At 38.3% G+C, this 19,718-nt stretch overlaps 1 protein-coding gene across 1 annotated transcript in view; it reads left to right on the top strand.

The window, feature by feature from the left end:
- Window positions 1–16,107, top strand: part of LOC143674103 (uncharacterized) — an 85,127-nt gene extending 69,020 nt beyond the window's left edge. Inside the window, exon 7 of the mRNA XM_077149423.1 lies at window positions 185–16,107. The gene's annotated coding sequence lies outside the window, so the exon portion shown is untranslated. The remainder of the gene's footprint in view (window positions 1–184) is intronic.
- The last annotated feature ends 3,611 nt before the right edge of the window (window positions 16,108–19,718 follow it).

The raw sequence follows: 19,718 nt of genomic DNA, 5'->3' as shown, positions 1-19,718 counted from the left end.
TGAGCGCCCCACACCCCTACTTCGATTGCCCATAACTACCATAATCTCACAAGTACATTACCACCCCTCACCTGTGGATCCAGTTCCAGTCGCTTCTACTTCCCATCTGCTCCTCCTCCCGCAGCCTCCTGGCACCCCTTTCCTCCCAGAGCAGCCTTGAGTCCTAACTAGACTTTTTCCTCAGATTCCTCTCCAGGACTCAACCAGGACTTTCCATAAGTTGCCACAGGACCTTCAGATCCCCTGTCAGAATGTCTGCTCCCTGCTCCCTCAACACTCACACACACCTACCTTTTGCCATCCTCGCCATCCTCAATGGCAGTGGATCTCCTCTCAGCCCTTATCAGGCAATTCCACAGTGGCTGCTAGGATTAGATGATGTCTGAATATTTTAATGAAAAGACTGGAAAATCTTGATGAGAAAAATGGCATTCTTTTACATTTTTGGTAATGTCTTTATTGCCTAACAGTAGAAAACAAAATAAATTCTCATGTCTGCTTCAGCATTTCATCAGTTGCATATGTTACTTTCTTTGAAGGACATGGAGAAAACATGGCCTCACCGCGCATATAGTTGGAAAGGCTAGATGCAGTGTGGAATTGAAGTTTTTGTAATCCAATCCATTGAAATCTATTTGTTGACTTTGTACTTCGATGGACATTTAACTCACACATCTTTTTTGTACTTGTTATTTGAAAAATATTAGTTAACGAGTTATGTGGATGCTCAAAATATTGACACAGTTAAGCAATATTTTAAAAATCACCTTTCTTCATATCAGTGTTTCAAGGTTATGGCGGCACACACAAGATTTACAAATTCCAATATTTTCCTGAAAGCTTCAGCTTTATCACTGGGTAAGAATTCTGTCCATCATGTAACATGCTGATTTCCTTCATTTTGGCATCAATATCTACCCATGTACCCAAGACCAAGCAGCCATTGTTTGTAGCAGCCAGCTGATCTTTCAAATCAAAGTAGTTCTGTGAGAAAAGTGGCTGTTCAGCCTGCGACCCAAATTATCATAAAGTGCTTTTCCTCAAGACAACCATTCTGCTTTGATATGCCGCAGAAATACTTTGTGCCCACAATTCTCAAACCATTCACCAGAGTACCCTTGAGGCACCCCTGAGAACTCAAAGGAGACCCACAGGATATTTTAAATTTCCAAGGAAAACATCACAGTGTTTGTTGGTTATCCTAAAAAGCACTAACTTGTGGTATTTCACAGTTTTCATGTTAAATTGCACTATATTCCTTTGGAGGATGGCAGAAATTTATGAGGCTGAGGTTTTGGCTGTTGTTTGATAAAAAGTGTTAACACACAGAAGTCAACATGCATTATCATTCTTGGCATTCAGCAATAAAGCAGCTTTATTGTGACTTCTCCAAAAGTGCCTGCTGCCCCTAAGATGCTGCAGGTGCATAGTCTCAAGGTAGGGGTCATTCCTATAATAGGGCATTGTCAGTGAGTTGTTTTTGTGGCTCATGGCTCCCAAGTAGTTCAATCTTAGCTTTTCAGTTTTGAACTTCATTACATTTTCTATTCAAATCTCTTAGATTCTATTCATCCGTATGCAGTATAAACTTATTTTAGTCTACCAAAGCTGCGAGAACACAACACACTGGAAATCGAATGGCTTTTAAAAGGGGAATTTAATAAGTTGTAAGTTAACAGTTTTTAGGCCATGGAAATGTCCCAATTACAGCAAGTCGATAGAAATGTCCAATCTAAGGCATCCAGGGAAAAATATCTTGATTTAGTAAGGCCAGTAAAGTTGAGGGTTTTTCTCTCAAGTGAGAAGGTCCATGGTGGACACAGTCAGGGCTTCTCTCTCAGCTGGAAGGGCACATGGCAAACATGGCATCATCGCTAGCTTTCTTTCTTGGCTGCTTGTTTCATGAATGAAATGAAAATGCCAGGAGGCATTTTCCTTCTTCATCTCCAAAGGTCGCTGGCTGGTGGACTCTCACCTTCTCCTGTCTGTCCTCTGCTCTCTCTGAATCTCCCACATTCTCCAAAGTGTTTCCTCTTTTATAGGATTCCAGGAAACTAATCAAGACCCACCCAAATGGGTGGAGACGTATCTCCACCTAATCCAATTTAACAAACCCTCTTGATTGATTCACATCTCCAGGGAGACAATCTAATTAAAATTTCAAGCATACAATATGGGAATAGGGATTAGATGAAACAGCTGTCTTTACAAAATGGGATTAGGATTGAAACCTGGCTTTTCTAGGCTACATACATCCTTTCAAACCAGCACATTCCAACCCTCTGCACCTACAAAAGACATATTTCCCCATATGCAAAATGCATTCATTCCATCACAATATCAAGAAGTCCTTAAACCATTTCAGTAGCAGTACAAATGAAATACAACATTTGAAACAGTACAAATCCTATCACAGTTAATTAACATGCATGGTCTGTTCTAAGGCAAAATCATCATCTGGCTCTGGACCTGTGTAATTCAAAGCAAGTTATTTGTTGCCAACATACAAAGGAGGAACAGCCATAGGATACATATATCCATTTCCATAGGGAGGAAGGAACACAGGGGTCACTGGATCCATACAGTTTCAAAAACGCACAGGGCAAATTCCACTAAATTTCAAAGTCTGAGATTCATTTATCTTCAGGGCTTTAGATAGCAGCAGTCCCACCCTTTCCAACGGCCTATGCCTCTCTCCCAGTGCTACTTGGCAGACATTGGGGAGACCACCTTTTTCTCCGCTCCACCCTCCAAAGATTCTGGCTACACCTGGGCTGTCTGCCGTCTCCGGGACATGTGCTTAACCCCTCCATTTGGTGGCAGCCAGGCTCTCCCCAAATCTCAAGGAATGTACCTCCCCCTCTCGAAGCCCTGAGGAGACATGACTCTTCCACTGTGATGAGGTGGAAGGCCCATCCTCTGTCTTTGAGGCAAACTCACTCTCTGCATGTGCTTGGGTGGGTGTGCTCTCCTGGCCCGAGGCTTCTTGACTTCAGACCTCAGCCTCCATGGCATTGCCTCTGAAGTTATTTTTCCCCCAATGTGTCTCTTCTCTGAGCTCCACAGTCCAAACTGGCAGTGGCTCTGTTTATACAGATCCCACAGCACTCTTGTTGGTTTTCTATGCAGTACCCTTGGATCATGCCCATCAGACATAAGGAGTTTCCACAAATCCTTCCTGGATAACTCCATGTCCAATCCTGGCTTTCTCTGAAATGGCTGACTGTATTGCATTTGAACAAATCCTCATGTGGGGCACTGCTCTCTGGGGTTTCCCCTCTGGGAAGCCCAGAATTTCCCAGAACATCAATTTCCAGTTTCCTTGTACTAAGTTCAGTTCTTAGCTTATCTCTTTCCTGTAGCATTTCACTATAAGCTGTAAGGAGAAACCAGGCTGTACTTTCCACATTTAATTTGGAAATCTCTTCTGCTAAGTATCCAAGTTAATGGCTTTTAAAATCTGCTTTTCAGTCAAAGCTATTAGTCAATTTTGCAAGATTATCTTCCATTTTAAAATATGGATCACCTTCCTTCCAGTTTACTATAACACATATCTCATTTCTGTCTAGAGCTTCATCACAGGTATATTTAGAGTCCACATTTCTACCACCAGTCTCTTCAAAGCATTCCAGGTGTCCTCTGTCAAGCCACTCACAACTCCTCCAAAATATTTCCTTTATCCGTTTTAAAAGCCATTCCAGCATGTTTGGTATTTGCAAAGCACAGCATTACTCCACTTCTGGCACCAAAATCTCTTCTAGCTTGCTAGCTGCCAGAATGCAATATACCAAAAATGGAATGGCTTTTTAAAACGGAAATTTAATAAGTTGCTAGTGTACAGTTCTAAGGCCAGGAAAATGTCACAGTTGAAGCAAGTCTATAGAAATGTGCAATCAAAGGCATCCAGGAAAAGATATCTTGACTCAAGAAGGCCAATGAAGTTCTCTCAAGTGGATAGGGACATGTAAAATATGGTCAGTTTCTCTCTCATCTGGAAAGGTGCATGGTGAACATGGTCGGGGTTTCTCTCTCGGCTGGAAAGACACATAGTGAACATGGAATCTGCTAGCTTCCTCTCCAGCTCCCCAGGAGTTATTTTCCTTCTTCATCTCCAAAAGTCGCTGCCTGGTGGACTCTCTGCTTCATGGTGCTGTGCTGTTCTCTGCTTTCTGAAATTTTCAAACTTCCCCCAAAATGTTTTCTTCCATATAGGATTCTTGTAAACTAATGAAGACCCAACTAGAAAGAGTGGAGACACAACTCCACCTAATCTAGCTTAATTCTTGATGTGTCACATCTCCAGGGAGATGATCTAATTAAGCTTCAAACATATAATACTAAATAAGGATTAGAAGAAATGGCTGCCTTTACAAAATAGTATTAACATTAAATTATGGCTTTTTTAGGGTACATACATCCTTTCAAAGCAGCACAAAAGTCTAACGTGGCAATTCTTCTTTAATAGCCTTCTTAATTCTCAGCTTAGTTCTTAATTCTTAACTTACTAATTCTCAGCTTAATTCTTAGGAATATCATGCTTCTTCATGCATTTTGCTTTCAAAAATCAGGAGAGTTTCCTATCTCATGTGGATGTTGTATAAATGTGTATCCTCTAATTCTCTGAAATATTTCTGTCAGTCTCAAGTTTTCTTAAAACTAATTCAGCAATGGGTGTTTGTCAAATATTATCCAAATGTATAAACTGTACCAGTTGCACTCCTGTGCTGCCATCTTAAGCATAAGTAGTGGCCCTGAGTTAACATGCCATTTCTTGGGGAGGATTTTGGGAGAACATGAAAACAATCTTCTAGTCCATCTTAATTTTTTAAAGAGCTAGTTTGACTAGCAATTCTTCTGAAGATTGCAGGTTTTTTAAAGTAATCTTAGTGCGTGAAACCTTTGTTTCTCAGATACTAATAGATCTCAGATAAAGTCCTAGGTGTTCTTTAGGGTTGGCAGGAATGGATGTGGTTGAGGTTTGGTAAACCCTGGAAATTAGCAATATCTAACTGAAGCGGTCATAAGAGTAGACTCCAGAATAGACTCTCAAATTCCATTTGAACTCTCTTAGCCACTGAAACCTTGTTTTGTTACATTACTTTTTCCCCTTTTGGTCAGGAGGATGTTATCGATCCCATGGTTCCAGGGCCAGGCTCATCCCTGGGAGTCATGTCCCACATTACCAGGAAGACCTTCACCCCTGGATGTCATGTTCCATGTAGGGGGGTGGGTAATGATTTTCCTTGTAGATTTGGGCTTAGAGAGAGAGAGGCCACATCTGAGCAACAAGAAAGGTTTTCTGAAAGTAACTTAGGCACAACTCTAAGTAGACTTTGCTTTTTTGCTACAGAAATAAGCTCCATAAGAGCAAACCTCAAGATCAAGGGCTTGGCCTGTTGACCTGGGAGTCCCTAATGTTTGAGGCAGTATCAGGGATTTCCCTGGCGGTAAAGGTTAATAGTTCCATGTTTTTTCTCCCATTCCTCAAGAGATTTTGTTGATATTTTTAAATGATCTGTTCAACATAGTCTTGCATGTATCTTGGTATTACATTATGCTGTACAGAATTGTAAGCCCTCCTTCCCATTCTGGGCTTCTTGTATTTGGGTTGTTTAAATGAGCTATCCAGACATGTTGAGTTAGATTATGTGCTTCAGAAAATTTAGATTTTGGGCAAAATAAACCTCTCTTCCTCTCGTCTCATATAGTAGGTGAAGTACTAAAATACAGACAATGTCCTCCTTACACCTGTATTCTGATTTACCTTAGCCCTGACACAGTTGGCTTTGTTCTTATCTCTAATTGAAGCCTGATCTCTTTTTCAGTTTCTTTAACAGTTGTTGTATGTAGCATTGCTGACTTTCAGAGCTGCAGAACTCCTACTCTGAGTCTTAGGTGTCACATAGGTTGCCAAGGTTCCGGGGAGATACCTGGTTATACATATATAGCATAACATCTCAAAATCTAGAAATAACATTTACAGCTATGGACTAAATGTGATTGCTGTAAGAGCTTACAGTCTAGGCCCCAATTTTCTTATTAGTATTTAGAATTTGTTCTTTTCCTTGTAAAAGTCAGGTGATATTGCATAAGATAATGTCAAACACATAGGAAGTGTTTGAGAGGTATTCCAATAATTAAAATGGATTTTCTATCTTTCAGTTAGCTAAATTTGTATGGGCAAAATATTAATCGTATATGTAGAAATTGTACAAAATTCCTGAAGACTTCACAATGTTCCCACTGTCCATTTTATATTCTGATATTGATATAGATTGTGGAAACAACCAATTTCTTTGTCAGTTATACTACATTGCTCTAATGCTTCTCTAAAAGCACATATATTCAACATGCAGGGACTTTAAAACAGAAACAAGGCAAGTATGTAAATTATATTCTACCTGTTAATTAACATAACCCCGGTGTAGTTTGGAGTTGTTATGTACCCCAGAAAAGGCTATCTTCTTTTTTTTTTTTTTACATGGGCAGGCACCGGGAATCAAACCCGGGTCCTCTGGCATGGCAGGCAAGCATTCTTGCCTGCTGAGCCACCGTGGCCCGCCCGCTATCTTCTTTTAATCCATTCTTGGTTCAGACCTACAGTGGGTGAGATCTTCTGTTTAGGTTCTTTCAATTGAGAAGTGACCCACCCCATTCAACGTGGGTCATAATCTTTAATGGAGTCCTTTAGGAGATAGCACAGAGAGAAACACCTGAGGAAAGATGAGAGAGAAATGCCTAGAGAGCTGAGAGCGAGATCCACTGGAATCAGAAGTTGAAAGCAAAGGAACTCGGGAGTGAAGGACCAGCAGATGCCTACCATGTGCTTTCCCCTGTGATGGAGGAACCATACATACCAGCAGCCTTTCTCCAGGGAAGCCATTGTCCTGTTGATGCCTTAACTGGGACATGTTCATGGGCTTAGAACTGTATATTTGTAACCTAATAAATCCCCATTGTAGAAGCCTATTCATTTCTGATATATTGCATTCTGACAGCTTCAGTAAACCGAAACACCTGGTAAGTGTGTAAAGGTGAGACAGGACAAAACTTCTGCTATGGTTTCTGGTTGATGACTTCAATATAAATCAACTGTAAAATGTTTTTATTTCTGAAAATATCTTCTGTTAGAAAAGGCATATAAGAAAATTAGGACCTAGATTGTAGTCTCTTACAGCAGTCACATTCATTCCTGAGCTTTAACTGCTACTTCTAAATTCTAAGATGCTGTGCTCTTTGGTATTACGTGGGGGGGGTCCTGGAACTTTGGTTATCTGTGTGACACCTGAGACTCAGATTTAGACTTCTCCTGCTCTGAGAGTCACATTACTCCATTCAGCAGCCATTAAAGAAGATGAAAAAGAGATTAGACTTCAATTAGAGATGTGAATTAAGCTGATCTGATTAGGACTAGTAAATCAGAATACTGCCTAAGAAAATGATATGTCTGTATTTTAACACTTTAGCTTCTGTGTGAGACCAAAGGAAGATATATTTCTTTGGTCAAAAATTTAAATTTTCTGTGGCACATTATCTAATTTAACCTGTATGGTCAGTTTATTTAAACAGCCTAATTCAGCTTTATGTGGCATGAAACCTAGATAACAAATGAGATTTGGGGGGGGGGGGGGCTTGACGTTTATTTTTTATTAGAGCAATTGTATGTTTACAGAAAAATCATGCAAAAATTAGTTTACAAATAATCTCCCACATAATCACTTTCCTGTTTTATTAATATTTTGCATTAGTGTGGTACCTTAGTTGCAATTGAACCAAAATATTCTTGTTTATAATCTAGAGTCCATAGTGTACATTAGTGTTCATTCTTTATATTGTACGGGTCTATAGGTTTTTGTAAATTGTGGTAGCATATAGACAATATAACCACTTTCAAATTTACAATTCAGTGGTGTTAAGTACTTCTACAATGCTGTGCTTCCATCATTACCTTCCATCACCCCAAACGGAAACTCTACCCAGTTAAGCATTGATGTCCCATTCCTCACCCCACCACTGCCCCTGGTAAACTGTATCCTTATTTCTGACTCTGTGAATTTGCTTATTCTAATTATTTCATATAAGTCAGATCATACAATATTTCTCCTTCTATGTCTGGTTTATTTTACTCCACATTATTCCTTCAAAGTTCATGCATGTTATAGCATGTATTAGAACTTCATTTATTTTTAGCTGAATAATATTCCATTATATGTATATATCATATTTTATCATTCATCTGTTGATGAACATTTAAGTTGCATCCATCTTTTGCCTTTTGTGAATAACGCAGCTATGAAATTCGTATACAGATATTTCTCTGAAACCCTACTTTCAATTCTTTTGAGAATATTTTTAGAAGTGGGATTACCCTTCATATGGGAATTCTCTCTTTAACTTTCTGAGGAATCACCACACAGTTTTCTATAGAAGATACACCATTTTACATTCCCACCAGCAGTGTATGAGGGTTCTTCTTTCTCTGCATCCTTGTTGGTACTTATCATTTTCCTTTTCTTAAAAAATAATGGCCATTCTAGAAAGTATAAAATGGTATCTTGCTGTGATTTTTTTGTTCTTTTTAAAAAAATATTTTTATCGAAAAATCTTCACACACATACAGCCCATACATGGTGTACTATTAATGGCTCATAATATCATCATATAGTTGTGTATTCATCACCATGATCATTTTTAGAACATTTGCATCATCCAGAAAAAGAAATAAAAAGAAAACACTCATACGTTCCATACCCTTTACCTCTCCCTCTCATTGACCACCAGTGTTTCAGTCTACCCAATTTTTTATACCTTATCTGCCTGTTATGGTCAGGTTCATGCGTCAACTTGGTCAGGTGGTATACCAGGTTGTCTGCTTGGGCAAGAGCTGGCCTGACTGTTGCTATATGAGGACATTTCATGGACTTAAATCATGACCATGTTGGCTTCATCCACACCTGTTTGCATTTGCAGACAGCTAAGCGGAGTGATTTCTGCAATGAGAGGTACTTAATCCAATCACCAGAAGGCTTTTAAGGAGGATTCAGAAAAGGATTTCCTGCTTCATCCAGTCAGCCTCTCCTGAGAGTTCATTGAGGACCTTCATCGTAGCTGCCCTCTTGCAGCCTGCCCTATAGACCTTGGACTCTACTTCCCCACAGTTACGTGAGACACTTTTTACAAATTTATATTTACAGATATCTCCTGCTGATTCTGTTTCTCTAGAAAACCCTAGCTAATACACTCCCCTATTATTTATTTTGTATCCATATTTTTTATTCATCTGTGCATACCGTGGAGAAAAGGAGCATCAGACAAGGTTTTTACAGTCATACAGTCGCATTGTAAAAATCTATATCTTTATACAATTGTCTTCAAGAATCAAGGCTACTACTACACAGCTCAACAGCTTCACGTAATTCCCTCCAGCCACTCCAGTAACCCCTTGTGCCAGTTTGAAAATATTATGTATCCCAAAAGAGCCATACTTGAATCCTGATTCAATCTTGTGGAGGCAGCTCTTTTTTTTTTAATCCTGATTTAACAGTGTAGGTTGGAATCTTTTGATTAGAATATCTCCATGGGGATGTGACACGCCCAATTGTGGGTATTAACTTTTGCTTCTCCCCTGTTCCGGGTGGGTCTTGATTAGTTTACTAGAATCCTTTAAAGGAGGAAACATTTTGGAGAGAGTCAGAAATAACAGAGCTGATGGGATGATAAAGAGAGCTAACAGAAACATCAGAGCAGAGCTGACACAGATGCATATACATGGAGAACAGAGACATGGATGTTTGGAGATGCTTGGAGCCCAGCAGATGTTGCCATGAGAAGTTAAATAAGCCAGAGAGCCCAGGGAAGTCAAGAGATGTAAGCCAGGCCCAGAGAAGCAAAGTGAGGAACTGAGGTAGTTCATAAGTCTAACCTCAGTTTTATTGCTGTATAGCTTTATGAGTTTATGTGTACCACTTTATGCATTTATGTGTATCACTCTGTGTATTTGTTGCATCACTCTGTGAATTTGTGCACTCATAAATGTATATAAATGCAAACTTTCTTGAAGGAAGTAAAAACAGGATGTCTGCCATGTGGTTAATTTTGTCCAGGCTTACTCAGGTATATTCAAAAATATCTGTGTGCAGAACAGAATGTCTGCCAGGCCTACTCCTAGTAATAGGAGGTAGCTTCCTAAACTTTAAACCCAAAGTACAAGGAACAGAAGAAAAAATAGATAATTAGGAACTCCTCAAAATTAAATGCTCTGTCCCTCAAAAGACTTTGTCAAAAAAGTGAAGAGGCAGCCAACTCAATGGGAGAAAATATTTGGAAATCACACATCAGACAAAGGTTTGATATCCTGTGTACATAAAAAAAACCATACAACTCAACAACAAAAGAACAAATGACCCAATTATAAAATGGGCTAAAGATAAGAATAAGCATTTTTCTGAGGAGCAAATACAGATGGATCAAAAGCACATAAAGAAATGCTCATTTTCATTAGTTATAAGGAAATGCAGACAAGACTACAATGAGATACCACCTCACACCTATAAGAATGGCTGCTATTAAACAAACAGGAAGCTATGACTGTTGGAGAGGATGTGGAGAAATTGGGACATTTATACACTGTTAGTTGGAATGTATAATGGTATAGCCACTATGGAAGACAGTTTGGTGGTTCCTTAGGAAACTAAATATTGAGTTACCCTATGACCCAGCAATGGTACAACTTGGTATATACCCAGAAGAGCTGAAGTAGTGACAAACAGACATTTGTGCATTGATGTTCGTAGCAGTATTATTCACAGGCAAGTGGATTAACAAAATGTGGTATACACATGCGATGGAATATTATTCAGTAGTAAGACAAAAGGATAGATGCAGTATGACTCCACTTTTATGACCATGGTTAAAAGGCTTATATTACAGAATATAGGGGACGTGAGAGATACATAGAAGCTAGGTATGGGTGAACGGTTAGGTAATGCGGTTGAACTCCAATGTAAGGGAATAGATTCATGTGGAGGTGGTTTTCTAGTGGACCTATGAGTAATATTACCATATTGAAGGTGAACAAGATTGAAAGGGGTTGTATAGATCTGTGTGTCCTACTGATTAACATTAGAAATATAAATAAGTTCTTGCAAGAACTACTTCAAAGGTATGATTTGTGTACAAAGAGTATTTAAGTCCAGGGTACAGGGGGAAAACTGCTGTTGTGTGCTATGGGCTATGTTTAACAGGAAAACATCCGCACTACCACAGCAACAGCAAGGGTAAATAATGGGGGGTGGACAAGAGTTAAGGGGAGGTTTGGATTTCCTATTAGGTGAGGGTGTGTTTATTTGTTATCTTTCTTTTGGGAATGATGAAATTATCTAAAATTGAGAGTGTTGATTGACTGTGGACTTTGCACATTATACATGGTGCCTAATGATTGGAGATGGCTGAAGGATGCACTGACTGAGAAGTAAATTGGCAAACAGTGGTGTATACATGTGATCGAATATTGTCCTGCTACAAAAAGAAATGAAGTCATGAGGCATGCATCGATGTGTATGAATCTGTTGGGCATTTGGTGAGGCAGCATAAGCCAGAAATGAAAGAACAATTGTTGTATGGTCTCCTTTAGAAAATGCTTATGAGAAAACAAGGACCTAGATTGTAAGCTCTTATAGCAAACACATTTAGCTCAGAGTGGTAATTGCTATTTCTGGATTTTGAGAGGATTTTTATATAACTATAACCTGGTATTTAGAGATAAGAATGAAGACGATCAGATTGGGATTATGGTAATTCAGAACACAGTTGTAAGGAAAACATTGTCTATATTTTAGAACCGTATTTACTTTGGGGACCAAAGGAAGAAAGGTTTATTTTGTCCGGAACCTAAATTTTCTGTAACACATAATCTAACTCAACCCATCTGGATAACTCATTTGAACAATTGAAATACAGGGAGCCCAGAATAAGAATGAGGACCTTTAATTCTGTATAATTTAATGTAATGCCTTGATACATCCTGGAATATGTTAAGCAGATAATCAAAAAGTATTGACAAAGTCCCCCGAGGGATGAGAGAAAAAAATATGGAACTATTACACTTTACCATCAGGGAATCCCCTGATACTGTGTCAAATATTAGGGACACCCAAATCAATAGGCCAAGTCCTTGATCTTGAGGTTTACTCTTGTAAAGCTTATGTGCATGGCCTCATTCTCAGCTTAACTCTGTAAGTGAAATCATTGCCCTCCCCACCACATGGAACATGACATCCAGCAGTGAAACTCTCCCTGGTGGCATGGGAGATAACTGCCAGGGATGAGTCAGGGCTTTCGCCATGGGATTAAAATTCCATCCTGACCAAAACGGGGAAAAGAAGTGTAATTGATAAAGTATCAGTGGCTGAGAGAGTTCAGATAGAGTCAAGAGGCTACTCTGGAGGTCACTCTTAAGCAAGTTTCAGTTAGATATTGCCACCTCTCATAACTTGCCAAACCCCAACCAAAGCCATTCCAGCCAATCCTAACAGACACCTAGGGAAATATATAAGATTCTACAAAGGTTCCATGTATTAGGGTAACTTTTCAGAAACCTACAGCTTCCAGATGGGTCCCTGGACCAGATAAGTTCTGAAACCTAGAGGGCTCAGCCTCTCCAGAACATCAGCTAATTCCATCTCCCTACCCCATATTATTGACAACCCCTTCCAACATGAAAAAGTTAGAATAGTTATAGCCCAAATACCCCTAAAGAGTGGGGGAAAGATCAAAGGTGATGGTGGAGTTATACAAAGATTGTAGGGTTTAACAAATGAATGTGATTGCTGAATCATTAAATTGATATTTCTTTTAGTCTCCAGTATCTTAGAGCAGCTAGAAGTGAATTTCAGAAGTAAAAACCTGAAATTGTGGGATTGTAACCCATACCAAACTCTGAAATGTTGTCCAACTAATTGTTGTTGTTATTGAAATTTATTGCTTTTTTGGTGTGCATGTTATTTTTCACAAAAAAAAGAAAAAGGAAGTAGATTGTGATGATAAAAGTATTTATTCCTTCTAGTGTCCTATATGCTGGAGCAGCTAGAAGGAAAAATCTGAGATGATGGTATTGTAGCCCATGATAAACTCCGGGATCTGTCCTGTAACTATTTGTTGAAGAGTACTTTGAAAAGTATTTCTTTTTTCTTTCTTTGCTTTGTATTATGTTATGTTGTACAATAAAAAACGTTAAAAAATAAAGTATACCTAGAACATGATGGTGGAGTTATGCAGAGAAGTTCTGGTAGAACAAATTTGTATGCGTGCTGAATCATTATATTGATACTTTTTTTAACCTCCGGTACCTCCAGTACCTTACAGCAGCTAGAAATAAAAACCTAAAATTGTGGAATTGTAACCCATACCAAACTCTGAAATTTGTTCTACAACTAATTGTTGTGATGTACTTTGAAATTTATTGCCTTATATATAAATATTATTTAAAGAGAAGGAGGAGCATAACAGAGAAGACGGGATTTAACAAATGAGTATGACTGCTGGGTCATTATATTGATACTTCTGTTCATCTCTAGTGTCTTGGAGCAGCTAGAAGAAAAATGAAAAATTGTGGAACTGTAACCCATACCAATCTTTAAAATCTGTTCTATGACTACTTGCCAAAATGTATTTGGAAATTTATTGGGTTTTTTTGTATAGATGTTATATTTCAAAACAACAACAACAACAAAAATGTTGAAGTGAAAAAAAAAAGAATATTACATAGCTATAAGACAGAGTAAAGTCATGAACCATGTAACAATGTTAATGAAACTTGAGGACATTATGTTCAGTGAAATTAGCCAGACAAATACTGTTTGGTCTTACTAATACAAACTAACATTAATGAATGAACTTTGAGAGTTAAAGTTGAAATCACAGATTTTCAGGTGATAGAAAGAGGGTAGAGACTGGGCATTTGATGCTGAAGGAGTGCAGAATGTGTAACAGGATTGATTGTATAGATCCAGAAATGAATAGCGCAATACTATCTGATGGTAGCACATTATTGAAAGTACACTGAACAAAGATAAATGAGAGCATGGTTAACAGAGGAAGGCTAGGGCCATTATGACACCAGAAGGAAAAATAGAAGATGAAGACTGGGATTGTATGACTTAGCAAAACCTAGAGTGGACAATGATGATGATTAAATGTACAAATATAAGAATGCTTTTACATGAAGGAGAACAAATGACTGTCAGTATTTGAAAGGTGTTGAAAATGGGATGGTATAAATAAGAAATATAATCAATGCAAACTAGAGTCTATAGTTAACAGTAACATTGTAATATGCTCCCAGTAAATGTAACAATGACAATATACCAAAGCTAAATGTCAATAAAAGGGGGGTATAAAAGAGGTGTATAGGGTTCTTGGCGTTGTCTCTCCTTTTTATTTTATTTTATTTTCTGTTATTCTTTTTCTTCTTCTTCCTCTTTGAAGAAGAAGAAAGGGAAATGTTCTCATATAGATTGTGGAGTTGATTGCAAAACTACGTGATTATACTGGGAACCATTGATTGTTTACTCGGGATGGATGGTATACTGTGTGAATAAAACTGTTTAAAAAATAAAGAGAAAGATATAAGTGCCGGAGAAAATGTGGAGGGAGATGTACTGTTCTCTAGTCACTGTTGGTAGGGAGGTAGAATGATGCAGCTCATCTGGAAGGCATGTTGTGGTTCCACAGGAAGCTAAGCGTAGGATTTGTATATGATCCTGCAACCCCATTAACAGTTACATACTAGGAAGAACTGAAAGCAGGAGTATGAACAGACATTGTACACTGGTGTTTATGGTGACAGTATTTGCATGGATGGAGGTGGCCTAGGGGTACATCAACTGATGAAGGTAAGGGCAGAACTGTGGTATATATACCACAAGAAGGAATGAAGTTGTGAATCATGCAACTAGGTGAATGAACCTTAGGACAGATTATTGAGTGAAATAAGCCAGAAAAGAAAAGACAAACATAATGATTTACTAATATGGACTAATTATGACAATAATGTACAAAGTCTGAGAATTGAATCTGAGAACATAGAACTCTGAAAGTCAGCATTACCCCATAAAAGCAACTCTTATGAATGCTGAAAAGACATCTCTCTAAAAAAAAAAAAAAGATGAAAAGGAGATCAGACTTCGGTTAGAGATATGAATGAAGAAGATCTGGTTAGGAGTAAGGTGAATCAGACTAAAGTGCAAAGGATGATATTGACGGTTTTTAAAACTTCAACTTTTGTGTAAGAATAAAGGAAGAGATGTTTATTTGGTGCAAAATTTATATTTTCTGTAGCCCACTATCTAAAATTAGATAGTATATGCAAACACCATAATTACATGGACCCTTGAATAGGGAGTGAGATCTTGTTGCTTTGTACAGGTTAGAGTGCTGCCTCAGTACATCTCAGAGTTATCTGCACAGAGAATAAAAAATTATTTGCAACACCCCCCCCCAAGGGACCGGGAAGAAATATTAAACTTCCTCACGTGAGGAATTCCAATATTCTTGCAAGCAGTAGGGACCATCAATTTAATAGGCTTAGCCCTCACTTTTGGGGCCTGCCCTTATGAAACTTATTCCTGTAAAGGAGAAGCTAAGCCTCCTTATGATTATGCCTGAGTCACCCCCAGAGAACCTCTTTTACTGCTCAGATGTGGCCTCACTCTCAAAGCCAACGCTGCAGATAAACTCACTGTCCTCCCCGCTTTGTGCAACATGACTCCCAGGGGTGTAAATCTCCCTGGCAATGTGGGACAAGTCTGCCAGTGATGAGCCTGGCTCTAACATCTGGGATTGAGAAAGCTTTTTGACCAAAAGGGGGAAGAGAAATGAAACAAAGTTTTAGTGGCTAAGAGATTTCTAATAGAGTTCAGAGGTCATTCTGGAGGTTATTCTTTTGCATTATATAGATATCCCTTTTCAGTTTTAAGTAGATTCAAATAACTAAAAGGAAATACTTGAAACTGTTGAACTGTGTTCCAGTAGCCATGAATCTTGAAGAAAATTGTATATATACATATATAGCTTTTACAGTGTGACCATGTGGTTGTGGAAAGCTTGTGACTGATGCTTCCTTTATCCAGTATATGGATAGAAAAGTAAGAAAATAAAGACAAAAAATAAATAAATGATGGGGGGATTAGGGGCATGGGATGTTTTGGGTGTTTTTTTTTTATTTTTATTCTTATATGTATTTTTTTTGAGTAATGAAAATGTTCAAAAATTGTGGTGATGAATGTACAATTATATGATGATATTATGAGCTACTGATTGCACGCTCTGGATGATATATGGTATGTGAATATATAGTATCACTCAATAAAATTGCATTCTGAAAAAAGAGGATAGATAAGAATGAAAAGAAACAAAACAAAACAAAAAGAGGATAGGCACAGCCAATTGTATTTACTGGCTATGAGTAAAATTCTTCACTAGAGGTAGGTGAAACCGTTTTAGAATTTCCTACCTTGGGGTCCTAAATGGTTTTACCCTGAATATGGGAATTAAAATGAAACAAATATAGCACATATACACAAGCAAACTTTAATATGTGCCCTGGACCCCATTTCATATAGGATAGTCTATAAAAGAGAAATAGGAAATAGATTTGTCACATGTAAGAGGTTGGAGAAGAAGCTTATATTCAGCACCTTGAACACGTTCACTTTGTATTTTTGTTGCCTATTAGCCTAGATAAGTCACTTCCATGGTTACCTAACCCTCTTGGCCAGTCTATTGGCTGACAACCATATCCCCAGAGATCTTTCACAAATGAGAATAGCTGATACTTAAAAAAACAAGCTCTGTTCTAAATGTTTTCATATCTGAACAGTTAATCCTCACAACAATCTATGAGTTAGGAATTTTCTACTGGGAATTGTATGGAATATATAGATATGTAAATTGTGTTCCCTGAATTTAAGGAACATATAATCCAATAGCAAAATAATGCATGTACTCAAAGAGCTAAGTGCAGATAGTACCTACAAACCCTTTTCCTTTCTTAGGCTCCACTACTTATCTTGTTATGAAGAATGAAAAAGAGGATAGTATATATAAAGTGCCTGATAGGGAGATCTATACATACCAGGTGCTTAATAAGAAATGGCATTTATCATTGTTGCTATTATTTTGCTAGTTGTATAAATATTACCTCTTCAACTTGAAGGCAGGAAAACTGTGTATTCTATGTCTCACAGCTCTATGTCAGGACCTTCTGCATAGTAAATGCTCAATAATTATCCACAAAAGATGAAAATAGGACAATAGAACTTGGCCTATATTCACTTAGGTGTTATAGCTTTTGCAGGGTAGAACTTTGACTAGCCTTTATATCTCCTCCTCAAGTTGTTTACTTGTGGTTTCTGTTTTCATCTGGGGTAATTTTTTTTTATTCGAGGCAATTTTGATCGTTAGAATTTTGCTAGAGAACTTTCACTTAATAGCATAAAGATGTATATTGTCTTCTCTCACAATTTTCTAGTCCTCTTTGTATCTGTAGTCATGTTCCTTCTTACATTACTAATGCTGATTATAAGTTATGGTAATTTGAAGCTGTTTGTACCCCCAGAAAAACATGTTAGTATATTTAGTCCATTCCCATGTGTGTGAACCCATTGTAAGTAGAATCTTTTGATGAGGCTGCTTTAGTGAAGGTGTGGCCTACCTCAATCAGGATGGGTTGTTACTGGAATCCTTTATAATTTATAAGTGAAATTCAGATAGACGTAGAAAAATCCACAGGAAACAAGAAGCTGTACATCAGTGGAGCCTGGAAAAAGAGGGAGAGGCCAGGAGACGCCACCATGTGCCTTGCCATGTGACCAACAATCACCAGCAGCCAGCTCCAGAATACCACAGTCTTCAGGAGGAAAGCATGGTCTTGATGCCTTAATTTGGACTTTTTCCCAGCCTCAAACTGTAACTGAATAAATTCCCATTTTTTAAACCAATCCATTTCATGGTACTTGGCTTGAGCAACCTAGGAAACTAAAACAAGTGCTCAGTAAATATTTGTTGAGTGAGAGTGTAATTGAGAGTTTTAGTTTAAGATCACAGAATAACCTAGTGAAGGCAGCTGGATATTTGCCTCCTGGGGAGTACATCAAGCATTCATGATTTGGATGGTTGGTGTCATGAAACAGTCTCTCTGCCTTGCTCTGTGGGGCCACCCAAACAGCATTAAGGTACAAAGAACATTCCCTGGCAAGCAGGGTCATTAATTTCTGGAGCAGGTAGCTGCATGAAGTTGTGTTCTTTTCTTGTCTAGAATGCTTTATGAGAAGAGCTATTCCTTTCTGGGTATCAAGGTCATACCTGAGCACCACTGATGTAATTTTAGAGTTCTTCAAGGCGTATGTGTCCCTTAGAGTTGCAGAGGCACTGATTTCATGCTACATTGCCTGCAAGTCCCACCATTAATCATGTTCTCACCTAGACAATGGAAGTGGCATCTTGTCTCTAGAGGTCATCAGTAGCATAACCACTTAGGAGAGAGGGAGAAGGGGAGAACTTCTCCCACTTTTCTCCCTTACTTAGTGTGCTGGTTTGAAAGGATGTATGGCCCCTTGAAAAGCCATATTCTCATCGAAGTCCCTTTTTTCATAAAGGCAGAATAATCCCATTCAGTGCTGTATGTTTGAAATTGTAATCAGATCATCTTTTTGGAGATGTGATTTAATCAAGAGTGATTGTTCAAAGCAAACTCACTGCCCTCTCCCTGTCTATGTGGAACATGACTCCCAAGGGTGTGGACCTTCCTGGCAACGTGGGACAGAAATCCTAGAATAAGCTGAAGACTCAGCATCAAGGGATTGAGAAAACCTTCTCAACCAAAAGGGGGAAGAGTGAAATGAGACCAAATAAAGTATCAATGGCTGAGAGATTCCGAACAGAGTCGAGAGGTTATCCTGGAGGTTATTCTTACGCATTAAGTAGATATCACCTTGTTAGTCAACATGTAATGGAGAGGCTGGAGGGAACTTTCTGAAAATGTAGAGCTGTGTTCCAGTAGCCATGTTTCTTAAAGATGATTGTATAATGATAAAGCTTTCACAATGTGACTGTGTGATTATGAAAACCTTGTGTCTGATGCTCCTTTTATCTACCTTATCAACAAATGAGTAAAACATATGGAATAAAAATAAATAATAGGGGGAACAAATGTTAAAATAAATTTAGATTGAAATGCTAGTGATCAATGAAAGGGAGGGGTAATGGATATGGTATGTATGAATTTTTTTCTGTTGTCTTTTTCTTTTTCTGAATTGATGCAAATGTTCTAAGAAATTATCATAATGATGAGTATGCAACTATGTGATGATATTGTGAATTACTGATTGTATATGTAGAACAGAATGATCAAAAGTTAATATTTACATTTGTTATATTTTTTTAAAAATTAATAAAAAAAAGTGGTTGTTAAGCAGGATTAGGTGATGACATGTCTCCACCCATTTGGGTGGGTCTTGATACATTTCTGGAGTCCTGTAAAAGAAGAAACATTTTGGAGAATAAGAGATTCAGAGAGAGCAGAGCAGAACGACATAGCCACAAGAAGCAGAGTCCACCAGCCAGAGACCTTTGGTGATGAAGAAGGAAAATGCCTTCCAGGGAGCTTCATGAAATAGGAAGCCAGGAGAAGAAGCTAGCAGATGATGCCTGTTCACCATGTG

The sequence above is a fragment of the Tamandua tetradactyla genome, chromosome 2 (assembly GCF_023851605.1).
Source record: "Tamandua tetradactyla isolate mTamTet1 chromosome 2, mTamTet1.pri, whole genome shotgun sequence".
Taxonomy (NCBI): Eukaryota; Metazoa; Chordata; class Mammalia; order Pilosa; family Myrmecophagidae; genus Tamandua; species Tamandua tetradactyla.
Note: the sequence above shows the minus strand (reverse complement) of the source record. Positions and strands in the feature narration are given on the sequence as shown.